At 38.2% G+C, this 17,500-nt stretch overlaps 1 long non-coding RNA gene across 2 annotated transcripts in view; it reads left to right on the top strand.

The window, feature by feature from the left end:
• LOC149136681 (uncharacterized) overlaps nt 1-8,302 on the top strand; it is a 79,827-nt gene extending 71,525 nt beyond the window's left edge. For both annotated transcript variants that reach the window (XR_016240930.1, XR_016240931.1), the window contains exons 2-3: nt 4,386-4,478; nt 7,777-8,302. This is a non-coding gene — a long non-coding RNA (uncharacterized LOC149136681). The remainder of the gene's footprint in view (nt 1-4,385; nt 4,479-7,776) is intronic.
• The last annotated feature ends 9,198 nt before the right edge of the window (nt 8,303-17,500 follow it).

Here is a 17,500-nt window from a genome sequence, read left to right on the forward strand (position 1 = left end):
AATCTGCATCAAATTTTGCCAAAAGCTTGGCGATACCTGCTCAGAGGCCTACTCAAAGTTTTCAAAATGTTTTCGTCGTTCACGACACAATCAAGGAGATCTAGCGCAACTGAAACCCGTGTGTCTCTTTGGTCAGCTGAAAGAACTTCTGGCACAAACTTGGCAGACACGCGTCTCATACCCAAATCTTTAATGATAATGGACTGAACTGAATTGAACAATAACTAATCTGCACATTCTCTGGTAAATCACGGAGGGTGATTCGACGATTTCCCCGCATAGCTGCACGCACATCTGCGATGTTTTTCTCAGTTCTGTTGGTTGCGGGTCTCCTAGAACGTTCGTCAATATCGATACTTTTTCGCGGCCATCTTGGAAACGTCTGAACCACTCGTACACTTGTGTGCGCCTCATACACCCCTCTCCATACACTTTCTGCAACTTTGCGCAAGCCTCTGAGTAGGTATCGCCATGACAACTTTTTTTGTCATAGTCAATGCAACGATCACACGCTACACACGCTACACACTTTCCTTCCAAGAACTGCTGTAAACAGCAGAAGTGAGTTAGAACGTTAAAAGTTAGTGTGCATGCACCTCAGAGGTCAAGGTCAGTCTGTGGTAAGCGGCTTTACTTTGCGTGCTTTATCTTCGTTACTATAGCAACTGTCCGGATACTTGTTGATCAGACCTCGTATACACATACACACAGATGCACACATACACACACACACATACACACACAAACACACACGCACGCACACACACGCACACACGCACACACACACACACACACACACAGAGAAACACACGTTATCGCTCATAGAAATACATATACACATGCGCACTCATACACCTACAGATATACACATAGATATTGACAAATACAAACACAGCACACAACCACAGAGGCACATGCATACACACACGCATAGACAAACACAGGGATATATGGAGACAGATACGCACACACGCATTCACATACACCTTCATATTCAAATATACAGACACATACACAAACAGAATACACACACGCACGCAGGCACACACGCATGCAGGCTCAGTGAGACAGACACACTTACAGCACCCACTTGCAAGCGCACATGCTGTTTCACATTGATACAGATAAAAATAACTTTGATATTATTAGTAGCCAATATTCTACAATAATGAACACGTAATCGATGATGAAATGTTGTTAACAATAAAGTAATTGACTTTAATCTTGGCTAGAATCAATCAATAATGATGTTCTGAACTTAGGATGGCAAATCGGCCAAACTGGGAATGGTCTGGCCTTTGGCGTAGAGGAGAAAATGCAGGACGGTCCACACCTCCTCCCACCACTAGCCGATTTACTGCTGTCACTGCGACCCCCATGCATAGATACAAACGTCTAAACGAGCCAATTAACATAACTGTGTCTTTCATTATTATTATCGTCATTATCATTACACTCTTTCTTTCAATTTTGTTTCCATTTCTTGCCGAGTGTCTTCCCGACACCTAAGGCAAAGAAACTCACTATATACATTGGAAGGTCATTAAAATGAAGACTCCAGATTGTGCATTTACAAAATCGTGTGATAGAAGAAAAAGAGAAAGACGGACAGAGAGGAAAAGGAAAAAAGAAAAACAAAGAAAAATGAAAACAAAACAAAAAACCAAACAAAAATAAAAGGGGGAAAAGGATAGAAAATTCACAGCGATAATGCTCTTCTCAATACATGTGACGTACCAGTTAAGACAATCTTTTGCACTTCCTGCATGAAATATCGAGTGAGAGAGCAGTGCATGCCATCAAAGTGACACTGGGGTAAAATATGCGAAGCCCAATATACTCATCATGACTACCTGTCTGATAAGGGTACACCAGGCACATTCATCACAACCATATGTGCCCAGCATCGTTTGCTTTCTTTCTCAATTAACACTATGTCTGGTTTCCATTATTATTATTATTGTTCAGTAGTTTTATTTTTATAACGTGCTTTCACTTCACTACCGAGCGCAGCTCTGTGCGCCTTGGGTATGTGCTGTGGTTTGCTGTGGTGCTCTTATGTTTACTGTATTGAAAGTGTTTTGCGTAGAATGTGTGCAGTACCCAGTAGTGCAATTTTCTGTATGTTATATATATTTGTAAGTCCTGGTGTTTTTGTTATGTATTTGTCTGAATATTTTTTTATTATACCTAAGGCACCTACTATGATAGGAATTGTTTCTGTTTTTAGATTCCACATTCGAGTTATCTCTATTTCCAGGTCTTTGTATTTTGAAAGTTTTTCCATTTCTTTTAGAGAAACGTTGTCATCTGCTGGTATTGATACATCAATTAGAAAGCATTTTTTTTCTTCATGATCTTTGACAACTATATCTGGTCTATTTGCCTTAATTTCTCTATCTGTGTGTATTGGCATATCCCAGAGTATGGTTGCTTTCTCGTTTTCTGTGACCTTTTCTGGCGTGTGTTTATACCATCTTTTTTCTGTTGTTATTCCATAGTGTTGGCATAGCTTCCAGTGTATATAGGTCCCAGCTCTGTCGTGTCTGTGAATATATTCCTTCTTAGCCAGGACTGGGCAGCCAGAAATAATATGATTTATTGTTTCTTGTCCATCTCCACATATTCTACAGTTACTTGTTATATTTCTTTTCATTATGTGTTTTTGGTAATTTCTGGTGGGGAGGCTTTGGTCTTGTGCAGCAATTAAAAATCCTTCAGTCTCTGCTTTGAGTCCTGAGCTTCTCAGCCATTGCTGGGATTTTTCTCTGTCTATTTCTTTCGCATTTAGTTTAGCCCAGTATTTACCATGTAGGGGCTTTTTTTGCCATCGTTTTATCATGGTTCGTTGCTGTTCTAGTTTTAGTTTAGATTTTATTTGTTTTATAGCTTTTGTTGTTTCTTCTTCTTCTTCTTCTTCTTCTTCTTCTTCTTCTTCTTCTTCTTCTTCTTCTTCTTCTTCTTCTTCTTCTTCTTCTTCTTCTTCTTCTTCTTCTTCTTCTTCTTCTTCGTATTTGTTAGGTAGATTGATTTCTTGTTTATTATTATTATTATTATTATTATTATTATTATTATTATTATTATTATTATTATTACTACTATTATTTTATGTTTGACTTTTGCTTTGCATTTGTACAAGTTGGATCCAAGTCTCACCCAGAGACCTCAAGAGACAACAAATTAGAAGTTCATGTAGGTGTTATGCCTAGGGTACCATATATTTATATTTATACATAGTGTTGTTCTAGAGAATGTTTAAGAAACCATAAGAAAATTATGTGTTTGTTTTAAAATTTGAGATCACATAGACAGTATTTTACGTAGGATATGGGCAGTTCCCATGAGCACTATCTTTTGAACTTCAGCGATTTTGGGGTTTCCTGGTATCTGAGCTAGGTAGTAATCAGCCCGTTTCGCTGATTATTATTATTATTATTATTATTGTTGTTGTTGTTGTTGTTGTTGTTGTTGTTGTTTTTTGTTGCTGTTGATATTTTTTGGAAAAGAAAAAGTCTTAACATCGTGCTACAACAAGTAACTTTAGATGCCAAGAACCCCCCTAAGTATCCTAGCTGTCCCTAATAATACTGTTTTCTGGGGCAGTACTAATCTGGGTTTTATGCCAATTTCCCCTATCTATCTGTTCAAATCTTTAAGGATAATTCCCAATGCGCCTATAACTACTGGGATACATTTTACCCGCACTCTCCATAGTCTCTGTAACTCAATGGCTAGGTCCTGGTACTTTGCTGTTTCTCCATATCTTTCATATTAACTTTCTCATCATTTGGGATTGTAAAGTCAATTACCTGGCACTTTCTTTTCTCTTTTGTCTGCTGGTATTAAATCAGGCCTTCTAGCTTCTATTACTCTGACAGTCTGAATGTTAAAGTCTCACAAGGTCATATTGTTATTACCATTATTATTATTATCATTATCATTATTGTCGTTGTTGTTGTTGTTATTATTATTATTAATATTATTATTATTATTATTATTATTATTATTATTATTATTATTATTATTATTATTATTATTATTATTATTATTATTATCATTATCATTATTATTATTATTATTATTATTATTATTATTATTATTATTATTATTATTATTATTATTATTATTATTGTTCAGTAGTTTTATTTTTATAACGTGCTTTCACTTCACTACCGAGCGCAGCTGTGTGCGCTTTGGGTATGTGCTGTGGTTTGCTGTGGTGCTCTTATGTTTACTGTATTGAAAGTGTTTTGCGTAGAATGTGTGCAGTACCCAGTAGTGCAATTTTCTGTATGTTATTTTCTGTATGTTATTATTATTATTATTATTATTATTATTATTATTATTATTATTATTATTATTATTATTATTATTATTATTATTAGGTCGAGTAGCTTCACGTCGAGTAGCCCACCCGCTCAAAAGGTCCTTGAGTAAAGGTTGTCTAAGGATGTCAAGCCGAACAGCTGATTTTAGAGGTGAGTTATTCAAACTCCAAATAATTCCTCTCAACACCTGGCTACGATGCTCCCCTACTACTTCTGCTCGTGATCAGCGATACACATATCGTCAGCCACTAAGGGACATGCTCAACTGGTTAAGGTCAAACAACTGACAAGCAAATCTATGGTATTGAACATAATATTTGCTGTAGCCCATCTTTTATACCAAGACAAAACAATGTACATGACAGCACTTCTAATCAGTCAAGATCAGAAGTCATGAGAGCCACTACGTCATACTGCATCAGAACGTTTATTATTATTATTATTAGCAGAATCGTTAGTACGTCGGGCGAAAGGAGGAGGAGGAGAAGAAGAAGAAGAATCTTTTCTACTCTAGGCACAAATTTTGCGAGGAGGGGACCAGTCGATTAAATCGACCCAGTACGCAACAGGTACTTAATTTATCGACCTCGAAAGGATGAACGGCAAAATCGACCACGACCACCACCGCCGCCGCCGCTACCGCCGCCGCCGCTACCGCCGCCGCCGCTACCGCCGCCGCCGCTACCGCCGCCGCCGCTACCGCCGCCGCCGCTACCGCCGCCGCCGCTACCGCCGCCGCCGCTACCGCCGCCGCCGCTACCGCCGCCGCCGCTACCGCCGCCGCCGCTACCGCCGCCGCCGCTACCGCCGCCGCCGCCGCCGCCGCCGCCGCCGCCGCCGCCGCCGCCGCTGCCGCCGCCGCTGCCGCCGCCGCTGCCGCCGCCGCTGCCGCCGCCGCTGCCGCCGCCGCTGCCGCCGCCGCCGCCACCGCCGCCGCCGCCGCCGCCGCCGCCGCCGCCGCCGCCGCAGGCACCTCCACCGCCTCCTCTCCCCCAGCAACAACTACGACAACGACAACAACGGCAATATATTAGATCCTACAATTTCGCTTGAAATCTATTTGTAAAATATCGTATATTTACTTAACCTCAAGAACCATCGCAATCACCGTTACTGCCGCCACCCTCCTCCACCACCTCCAGCACTCCCAACAGCAACAACAACAACAAACACTGCTGAAAGAAATTTGTAATACATACAGTCATATACATACATACCTCCTCCCCTATATATATATGTTTAAGCTGAAGAACGTTTCAAGAATGCTCGCAGAGCCGTCAATTGTCAGCTGACCTATGACGGCATGGTGCTAATCCTTTGACCAATAATCAATATGGATCTCTATGTAGTTCTTTACGTCTTACCACCACCACCATCATTACCATCACCGCTGCCGTCGCTGCAACACCTCCACTAACAGCCTATACCATCTTCCTTCATATATATTTCTTACATATAACAAACGAAAAAAGCTCTCGATTTTGGGAAATTGTCCAAATCTATTTCAGTAAGATGTATTCTGAAGTTTGGCCAACAAGTGGGGACGAAGGAATGGAAATTTGCAAGACACACAAAGCTATACGTTAACAGCGATGCCAGATAAAAAGCAAACTGAGCCTTTCTTTCTCTCTCTCATCTCAAATATTAGCATATTAACAAGGTTGAGGAAAATTAACACAAACACGCATACACACATCCATCATACGTACATCTATCTATCTATCTATCTATCTATCTATCTATCTATCTATCTATCTATCTATCTATATAAAGTAATGTACGTAGCCACTTCAGCATGGCTCTTCCGTTCGAGCGGACTCCACTGCGATTCTTTAACCCCAAGACGACATCTCCTCTAACTGGCTAACAATGCACAGCTGCATCCGATATATTGCGAGCAGGGGAACGAATCCCTACCACGTTCTAGCGATGGGATACCAGTCTAAAGAGAGAATATGAGTCTCGTCCTGGAAGATCTGTAAAGCTCAACGAGGACATACTGCAAACCCTGGTGGAATAAAATTCCTTTGTAACTGCTGAAAAGCTAACAGGGAAGCTTGGATTTGATCATTCAACCATTCATCGGCAACTTTGTGCCATTGGAAAAGTCAGCAAATTGCGTCAATGGGTTCCTCACAAAGTTTCCGAGTCAAATCGCGCGCAGAGAGTAAATGTGTGCTCTTCTTCGCTGTCACGTCTCCCGAATGAACCTTTTTTGAACCGAATAGTGATTGGTGACGAGAAATGGGTTCTCTATAAAGAAATGTCAAGCGCTGAAGACAGTAGGTAGGGAAAGGAGAAACAGCGGCATCCCAGGTTAAAGAATGTCTTCACCCACGTAAAGGTGTTGTTATCTTTCTGGTAGAATATGAAATGTTTAGTCCACTTTGAACTTTTAAACCCAAACCAAACGATAGCAAAGGAGATCTATTACAAGCAGCTTGATTGGCATAAGTCAGCGCTAAAAGAAAAATTGCCATCTTTGGTTTCAGGACGAAAGGCGTTCTTCCAGCAGGATAATTCTCAGCCACATACAGCGAGGATGACATTCCAAAAGCTAGAGCAGTTTGAATGGGAAAAGATGCCCCACCCACTACATTGCCCCATCTGATTATGATTTCCACAGTCTTCAAAATCATTTGGATGGAAAAAATATAAATTCTGTAGACGAGGTCAGAACAGTACTGGAGGAGTCTTTTTCATCACGGACAAGTGAATTTTGAAAGAAGGACCTTGCAAATCTATCAGATAGATGGAAGAGCATGTAGAAAATGATGGAGAGTATATTTTAGATTAAAAAAGAACTTTGTTTATCTTAATTTTGAAAAAAACCGCATTATTTATGGGATGACCCAATATATACAATGAAAAGTAGACAAAGAAAATTCTTTAACACATCTTTAATTATAAGCTACAAATGTTTCCATACCATCTCCATTTGCAACGCCAGTTTTCGCGAAAATTCTAAAAGAAAAATGACGTAATATTTGCGGTTTTAGGCATTGGAGAGGCACTTCCTCAGACTTGCATCAAAGTCATGCTATTATTACATTGTGCGTCTATCAGACATTGTTGTTAGGAAAGTACTGGAAGGAAATAAAATGGAAAAGAATTAAAAGTGTGTATGAGGGATGGGTCTGTGGGAGAGATATTATGTGGTGGGAGGAATCAAGAGGGCGGATACGAATAATGATAGGAGGGAGAAAGGGAAGGAGGCGGAGGAAAACGAATAGAAGACGAAAGCGAAGAATCGGAAGAAAGAGAAGGAAAGGAAGAAAAAGAAGAAGAAATATATATTGCATTAGAACAAAAGTGCGTACTGTATTTTAAATAAAATTCAAAAACAATATTTAGATATTTGTGTAAAAATTTATTCTTTCACATATGTCCCATTTTATTGCAACACATTTGCAACCTTTGAAGCAACTTCTTGATCTAATTTTTGCAGAACTTGGCATCTTTCTGGATCAAGAACTGGTCAAAGTGATTTTAGCAGTCTTCTAGATATTTAAAGTACTTTCCATCAAGAGTATATTGAAGGGATCGAAATAAATGGTGATCCGAAGGTCAAGGCCATGTGAATACGTTGACTGTCGTAGGACATCCCAATTTCTTGGTCTCTAAGGAAACATGAAACCAATTCTGGGAATTTTTAATCGATTACCTTCTTTAGTTTCGATGAGAATGCAAAATGGAGACGAGTATCAACACTTCCAGGTGCCACGCTTGAACAATTGTGAATATCTGTTACATGAAACCATTGGTTGACTTGCTAACCAACAAATAAAAAAAACATTATCAACCGATGCGGGGTTGAGCACTCATTCTCACCACTGTTCGGTAGAAACCTATATATATATATATATATGTATATACACACGCACATATTTATATGTATGCACACATATATACATATATATGATATATACACAAACACATACATATATACACACACACAGACACACACACACACACACACACACACACACACACACATATATATATATATATATATATATATATATATACATATATACATTTAAATATGTTTGTATAAATGTATATGTGTGTATGTGTATATATGTGTATATACACACATATATATATATTTATATAAATATATTTAAATGTATATATGTGTGTATGTGTATATACATGTACATATATATAAACATACACACATATATACATTTATACAAACATATTTGTGAGTGCAGTGTATGTGCACCTACATACAATTATACATACATATAAACATACATACGTACACACAGACGTACACACACACACAGACATGCACACACACACACAGATGAACTCACACACACACAGATGAACGCACACACACACACAGATGAACGCACGCACACACACACACACACACACACACACACACACACATACACACACATGTATATATAATGCTGTTTCGTTTTGCAGATCGAAAAAATAAATGGATTCGCAGATGGAAAAAGAAAGCAAAGAATAAACGCAAAACTAGACAGTAGAAAATAAATGATATAAAATATGACCAATGTTTTGAATAAAAGCAAAAATAAATACTTTCTACTTTAATGATTGACGAGACACATCCTACACATAAGTTGAAGATGTTGGTGGAACAGCCAGAAGTTTGTATGTTTTTTTTTTTGTTAAGTATATTCATTTAAACATCAGAATATGGTGTTCTGTAGAAGTTCTCTACAGCAAATACATGACTGTCTATTGGGTTATAGTAGGTCTTAGTGAAGATTAGGTCGTTAGGATGATGTATAGAGAACATGTCAGCACAGTGGAAGCAATTTCCCTATGGATTGCCTCATGCAGACACAAGCCTGTACAGGTTCAGGCTGAAGGTTAACCGCAGCAATCTCATTATCCTGGGAGAATTTAAAGGTGGGCAAAAGTAAGTATGACTGGAATGTTCCTTGTATTCCTTTATTTTTTGTTCAAACTTAAGCGACTAAGGGATCTGTGGGAGATGCCTAGTTCGTTAGAAACCCCACCTTTTTTTATGCCTGTGGACCTTGATTGAATGCTTGAGCCACAAGCATTTCATTTTATTCATTGGCAACATTGACCGGTCGACCACTTTTCTTTGCATTGCAGATGGACCCAGTTTGCTAAAATTTGTCACGTATTCTGTTAATCTTGATGCATTAAACTGTTAATCTTGATGGAGCTGGTCTTTGAAATTCTTCAGTCCAGTTCCGTCCAACCATTTCTGCATTCTCTGTTTTCCAATACTGCTTGATGATCCAATTTCGTTTATCGTCGGTCAAATTTCCAGCCATGTAATCAATATCCGAAATTAGGAATAAATGTTTTTTTTACAGAAAGAATTAGTTAAAAAGAACTTAGAATCATAGAATTCTTATCCTAAAAAAGAAATAGAGAAATGAAAAGAATATTCCGCTCATATTAAGTATCTGTATACCTACTTTTCCCCATCCCTGTATACAAAAGTTGTCTATTATCTCTCGTTGCTATTATGGAAAAGTGTCGTAAGTTCAAAACGTTGCTTTTTCAGAAAAGGAAAAACAGTTTCACCATTTCAAAGCAAAACCGTTGTACTACACTTTGACAATTTTTGATATCTTGGCATCTGAAGCAGCTGGAGATACGATAGTTTGACCAAAAGAACCGGCTATTGCAAGCAAAAATATATATTGAAGAAAAAAATGCATTCGGTCAAATTTGGATATGCGACAGTTTAACATAATAGCAACGATCTATTCTACATACTATCTTAAAATATAAGTAGGTCTGCAGAAGAATTGAACCTGGGTCCTAAACTCGATGCATCATCTTATATTGTTTTTTATTCGCTCGATCTGGAAGATGGGGGAGAGACCATAACGAATGCAATCTCTCCATGGCTAATGAGATGCAATCAGTGTTTCTTTTGAATCGTTGCCAGGCAACATCTGCCGGAAAGATATGAATAAGGAGTTCCAGCGGAGCAAGGACTGGGTATAGGGATTAATGCAGTATCTTGGGCTTAGTGGACAAAACAAGGATAATGCGAGAGGAAGAGACGAGTGGGTCAGGAATGCTTGAGTTGGAATGGTAATGAACCCAGTCAGCTTTGAGGAGCAGAAAAGCTTCAACGTATTTTGAGTTTGTTCACGTGTCCATGTGACCATGTTACCGCCTAGATATCAGATGTTGTACATCGCTAGTCATAAGGCGCTTTATATCGATTTAGCCTTCGAATGGTGTCACCCCACTGGTTAGCGGCCCAACTTTCCCTGTACCCTTGATAGCAAGTGGTAACTGGAGTAACGTGAAATGAAGTGCTTTGCTCAAGAACACAGCGCGCTGCCTGATCTGGGAATTGAACCCACGATCTAACGATTCTGAGTGCAAACACAAGGCCACACGCCTTCACATTTTGAGTTTGATAAATCAGAGAAATATGTTTCATACGATTAAACTGACAAATACGACCGAGAGAGAGAGAGAGAGAGAGGTGGGAGACAGAGTAAAAAAGAGAGATTGAAAGAAAGATACACATAAAACTAACATAAAATGCGCAAGAGAGAGAGAGAGAGAGAGGAAGAAGAGAGGAGGAGAGAGGAAGAGGAGAGAAAGAGAAAGAGTTGGAGAGGGAAACAGAGGGGGAAAGGAAGAACGTGAGGAGGGCAAGGGAAGGAGAGAGGCGTTCTCTCAGGTTATATTGCGTAGAGAATTCTAAGATAGATAATTGAAGTGGCTATGTTCATATTTAATAGGCAAATATTAGGTATTGCTGAATTGGTTGACATGTGCCTCTGGCCTCGGTCGCTGCACTTTCCCGCCTTCACTTTCTCTTTGAGCGCATGCGCGCCACTGTATGTGTGTGTGTGTCCGTGTGTCCGTGTGTGTGTGTGTGTGTGTGTGTGTGTGTGTGTGTGTGTGTGCGAGTATATGTATTCATGTGTGTACGAGTGTGTCCACGGGTGTGTTTCCGTGTGTGTGTATGTGTGTATGCGTGTGTGTACGAGTGTGTCCGTGTGTGTGCGTGCATGTGTGTGCGAGTGTGTGTGTGTGTGCGTGTGTGTGCGAGTGCACCTGCCCGAGTGTGCGCGCGTGTGTGTGTATGTGTCCGTGTGTGCGTGTCCGTGTGTGTGTCCACGTGAGTGTCTGTGTACGTGCGGGTGCGTGTGTGTATGTACGTGCGTGTGTGTGTGTGTGTGTGCCAGTGTATGTGCTCGTGTGCGTTTGTGTGTGTGTGTCCGTGTGTATGTCCGTGTGTACGTGTGTGTCCATGTATGTGTGTAAGTGTGTGTCCGTGTGTGTGTGAGTGTCTGTATCCGTGTGTTTGTGTGCGAGTGTATGTGACCGTGTGTGTGCGAGTGTGTCTGTGTATGTACCCGTGTGTGTGCGAGTGTGTATGTGCTCGTGTGTGCGCGTATGTGTGTGTGAGTGTATGTGTGTGTGTGTGTCCGTGCGTGTGTGTGTGTCCGTGCGTGTGTGTGTGTGTGTCCTGTGCGCAAGCGTGGGTATGTCGAGAAGCTCTTTTCAGTTGAAAACATCTGCTCCGCTGATTAATGAAGTGGAACTTTACCAGATGCAGCAACATCTCTATCATTTTATTTGTGACATGTTTGATTCATTGCGAGTGCAGCCATGCTGGAGCACCGGCTTCAAAGATTTAGTCCAGTAGCTTTCCACCATTTTTTGCCGGTAGAACTCTTCGATTTCTATTTTACTCGTGTCCCCTTGAGTGGACTTGAGTGGACTCTCATAGGCATTCGATGTTCAAAAGAAACGTTATTCTTTTACTTGTTTCAGTCATCTGACTGCAACCATGCTGGGGCACCGCCGTCTTAGTCGAACAAGTCGACCTCAGGACTTATTCTTTGTAAGCCTAGTACTTATTCTATCGGTGTCTTTTGCCGAATTGCTGTTACGTGCACGCAAACACACCAAAATCATTTGTCAGACGATGGCGGGGGAACAAACACAAACACACAACTACATATATACATACATACATACATACATACATACACACACACACACACATATATATATATATATATACAGGGGCTGGACAAAATAATGGGAACATCTAACATCATAACATCATAATTTTGCAATGTCTATAAAACCACCAAAAGCTTGTTTATTTTTATGATTTTTGATTTATTATTAGTGCTACTTAATGTTTTGCTAAAATTGCTATTTCTTTTCAGATATCATCAGAAAAAGGTTATTAAAATTCATTAAAATGACAGATCTATCGGACTTTCAAAGAGGTCAAATTGTTGGTGCTCGCATAGCATGCGCTAGCGTAACGAAAACAACCGAAATGTTTGATGTATCAAGAAGTACTATCTCGAAAGTAATGACAGCCTTTGAGAAAAAGGGAAAAACCTCATCGAAATAAAACTCCGGAAGAAAATCAAAACTTTAAGATACGGACCGTCGGACTCTTACGCGAATTGTTAGAAAGGATCACAAAAGTACAGCTCCCAAAATTACTGCAGAGCTTAATGACCACCTCAAGAACCCAGTTTCCACAAAAACTGCTTGCTGGGAGCTGCACAAAGCCGGGTTTCACGGGAGGGCTGCAATTAGAAAATCACTCCTTTCAAAAACAAATGTTGCAGAACTGTTTCCGGGGGGAAACGCAATCTTTCAAGATGATAATACACCAATTCACACAGCTAAAGTTGTTACTGAATGGCACAAAGCACATTCTAGTGAAGTTGAACATCTTCTCTGGCCACCACAGTCACCAGATCTCAATATCATTGAACATTTATGGTGCATTTTACAAAAACAAGTAAGGAGTCAATATCCTCCACCATCATCACTACAAGAACTGGAGACTGTTTTAGCTGAAGAATGGATAAAGATTCCTTTGTAAACAATTCAAACTTTGTACGAGTCCATACCTCGTAGAATTCAAGGTGCAAGTACTGCCAAAGGCGGTCCTACCCCATATTAAAATTAATTTGTTTGAAATTTTAAGGTGTTTCCATTATTTTGTCCAACCCTTGTGAATATATATATATATATATATATATATATATATATATATATATATATATATATATATATATATATATATATATATATATATATATATATATATATATATATTGGGCTGGTGCATAATTGTTGCGACTTATTTCAACAAATTTTATTCAACAAAAACAATAACAATATTTAACAAAGCATCTTTAAATAACTAACTGTCTGACCATCTGCCAAACAAATGGGAAGCAGTAATTGAAGTAGATGGTGAATATGCTCCGGAATAATCATTTAAAGATGTTTTTGTTACAAATAATGTGACAAAATAATATGACAATTATTCAGTTGCCATAATAAAACTCCGAGTTTCAGATGTCGGGGCGGAAATCTGCTCCGGCATCTCGTCAGTTATTAAGAAAAAACAAAAATGTTAGGAAAATGACAGATAAACAAAGGGAAATTACTATGAAGTTGACAGTTATTAAGACAAACAAAAGAGCTATTAGAATGACCGTTAAGTAAAGGGAAAAAAACCCGAAAGGGGAGAAAGTAAAAACTGCTCATAGGATTCGCGTATGCACGCATATAAATACGTACACACGCGTGCACGCACACCCACGTACACGTGCATATATATACATATGCTCCCTCAAACTAGTGTGAAACACATATATGCACAACCCCACACACATATATACTGGATTGGCCAGGAGTCACCTGTTAATTCCAAGATTTATTTACGTTGGACAACTGAATGAATTTAATAAAATCATCCAAAGATGAAACATCATCCAAAGATGAAACATCATCCAAAGATGAAACATCATCCAAAGATGAAACATCATCCAAATTGTTCAAACGAAGTCTTTCTTGAGCGACACATTTTTCTATTCGAGTCAATACAAAATTACAGATGATATCTGTGGAATTTTGATTTACTGTCGGGTGACTTTTGGCCAAACCTGCATATATATATATAATCGTGATAATAATAATAATAATAATAATAATAATAATAATAATAATAATAATAATAATAATAATAATGATAATAATAATAATAATAATAATAATAATAATAATAATAATAATAATAATAATAATAATAATTCCCAGATGACAACAAGGTATGCGATAAAGAAGAAAGAAAAGTCGATAGATAGACAGGTTAGCGTGGGAGGTTAAGCAGTTATGGTCGCTGAAAAAGGTGGTAGGAGTACCAATAAATGTCGGAGCCCTGGGAATAGTGAGTAAAAATCTTGAGAAGTACGTGGAACAAATAGGGGCTGCAATAAGGGTGGAGCACTTGCAGAAAACAGTACTGTTTGGAACCGCTCGAATACTCCGGAAGGTGATCGAAAAATAAGAAGTGTTACCTTAGTTCACTGGTAGTGAACAGCTGACACTGTAGTACATCTCCAGCGTTAGAAGCTATGCAAAGGCAATAATAATAATAATAATAATAATAATAATAATAATAATAATAATAATAATAATAATAGTAATAATAATATGATGTATCAATACCAGCAGATGACAACGTTTCTCTAAAAGAAATGGAAAAACTTTCAAAATACAAAGACCTGGAAATAGAGATAACTCGAATGTGGAATCTAAAAACAGAAACAATTCCTATCATAGTAGGTGCCTTAGGTATAATAAAAAAATATTCAGACAAATACATAACAAAAATAGCAGGACTTACAAATATATATAACATACAGAAAATTGCACTACTGGGTACTGCACACATCCTACGCAAAACACTTTCAATACAGTAAACATAAGAGCACCACAGCACATACCCAAGGCGCACAGAGCTGCGCTCGGTAGTGAAGTGAAAGCACGTTATAAAAATAAAACTACTGAATAATAATAATAATAATAATAATAATAGTAATAATAACAACAACAACAACAATAATGATAATGATGATGATGATGATGATGGGGAGGAGGAGGAGGAGGAGGAGGAAAAGGAAGAAGAGAAAGAGCAAAGGTTATTTTTGTGAGCCAAAATCAAGAATATCAAGAATATTTTAATAAATATTTTAATGAAAACGAAGAGATTGTTGAATAATTTTAGCGATGATGATGATGATGATGACGATGATGATGGTATAGAGGAGCAACTGTACAGTAGTAGTAGTAGTAGTAGTAGTAGTAGTAGTAGTAGTAGTAGTAGTAGTAGTAGTAGTAAACCGTGGTGTCATTTGATATGAGATATCTTCTCACTCAGGTTCGATGTATTATTCAAACAGCCATTAGATCAACGACAGCAAAAAAAGGAAAATATGAAAAAAAAAGTTTATAAATACACTCCACCATAGTTGGCAACATCTTGTCTGAAAAGTAAGCTGATCTTTGCTTCTCATCTAAACATGTTCTTCACAGTTTAGCAATATGGTTTTGATTTTTACTCTACGAAGTATTACTTTCTTCTATCTACGATAATATTGTTGCTGTTATTATTATTATCTTTTTTTTTGCTATATCTTTTATTAAAGTATTTCCTTTCAAACTCGATTTTAAATCTAGCAGTGAGTCAAGGAAAGAGCCTGTACGTGGTTGCTCGACTTGCTAGAAATAGCAACCGAATCGGTTCCGGTGATAGACGCAGTCATGGGTGAGTGGTTAAGAAGCTCGCATTAGTACAGCGTGGTTTCGGGTTCAGTTCCATTACGCGGATGTTCTGAGCAATTGTTTTTACTTGTAGCCCCAATCCGACCAGCGCCTTTTGAGGGAATCTGATAGATGGAAACTGTGTGGAAGCTTGTCATGTGAATATATATTACCTTTTCTTTTTCCTTGCTTCAGTCATTTGACTGCGGCCATGCTGGAGCACTGCCTTTAGTCGAACAAATCGACCCTATGACTTATTTTTGTAAGCCTAGTACTTATTCTATAGGCCACTTTTGCCTAACCGCTACGTTACGGGGACGTAAACATACTAACATATGTGGGGGCGCAAACATAGACACACAAATACATATATATATGCATATGTATATACATATATAAGTATGTACACGTATGTATGTATATATGCATATACATACATTCATACATACATACATATATATATATATATGTCAGGACACCCAACCATTTAACACTGCTACTATCATAGCACTCCTTCTTCGAACCCACAAGAGTTAACAAGTGAAACAGAGACAGGCAGAAACAAGAAAAATGCCGCTGTTACTTGAATACCATACAAATATGTCTTTAAAAAGATTTTTCTTTTAAATTTACCAAAATTTAATTTTCCAGTAATTTTTCAAAAATTTATTATTCATATTTACTGTTGAAAAGATCTCAAGGATCGAAACCAGTCCTGTAATGTTCTTTATAAAAGTATTTTAGCATTTTCTACTTTGTCTTTTTTCCACATATATTTACTCGTGTGTTCCTCTTCAAACTTTTACATATATATATACACACACATATCCTCAATAAAGTTTTCATAGGTTCCACAACTGGATCGGTCAAATTGTTTAATTGTTGGAGATGAATCCATAGTTGGTAGTTTCGCGCTGGTAAATAACTTTTTAGGGACTTTGGTTGCTTTTGGATTTGATTACTTCGTATGATTCAGTTGCTATTTTCATTCTTGGGCATTGGCTCAATACCGGTATGTTATGATGGATAATGCTGAAAGTTTTCTACGTTTTAGGGGTTGTGCTGTAATTAAAGATAGGGTTTTGGGTGTATCTGAAATGCTTTTGGTTTTTCTTAATTGTTCAATATCTATTGCTTTGGCACGTTCTATTCCATTCTCTGTGAGAGTAGATGGGTACATTCGTTCAGGTATTGCCTGTTTTAATTCAAGGAGTCTTTTATTCTGAACACCCGGATTAGAGACAAGTGATCGAATTCTTACTAGGCTAAATGGACTATTAGATTAGGTATGTTTGGGTGGCATGAAGAAAATAGTCGGTACTGTTTAGAATCCGTTGGTTTCTATATTTGTGTCATTCTTAATAATCAAAAGGTCTATGAAGGGTACTTGGTTATGGCTCACTTCCATGGCGCACTGAATACTATCATTGATGCTATTGAGTAGGAATTTGAAATCATTGAGTTCATCTAGGTTGGTTGTCTACAAAATAAGGTAGCGTTTCACAAAATAAGGTAGCGTCCACAAAATACGTAGCGTTTCCAACTTTTCACCATATTTTGTTTTGACTTGTTCGTACATTTAG

The sequence above is a fragment of the Octopus bimaculoides genome, chromosome 3 (genome assembly GCF_046866305.1).
Source record: "Octopus bimaculoides isolate indiv1 chromosome 3, ASM4686630v1, whole genome shotgun sequence".
Lineage (NCBI taxonomy): Eukaryota > Metazoa > Mollusca > Cephalopoda > Octopoda > Octopodidae > Octopus > Octopus bimaculoides.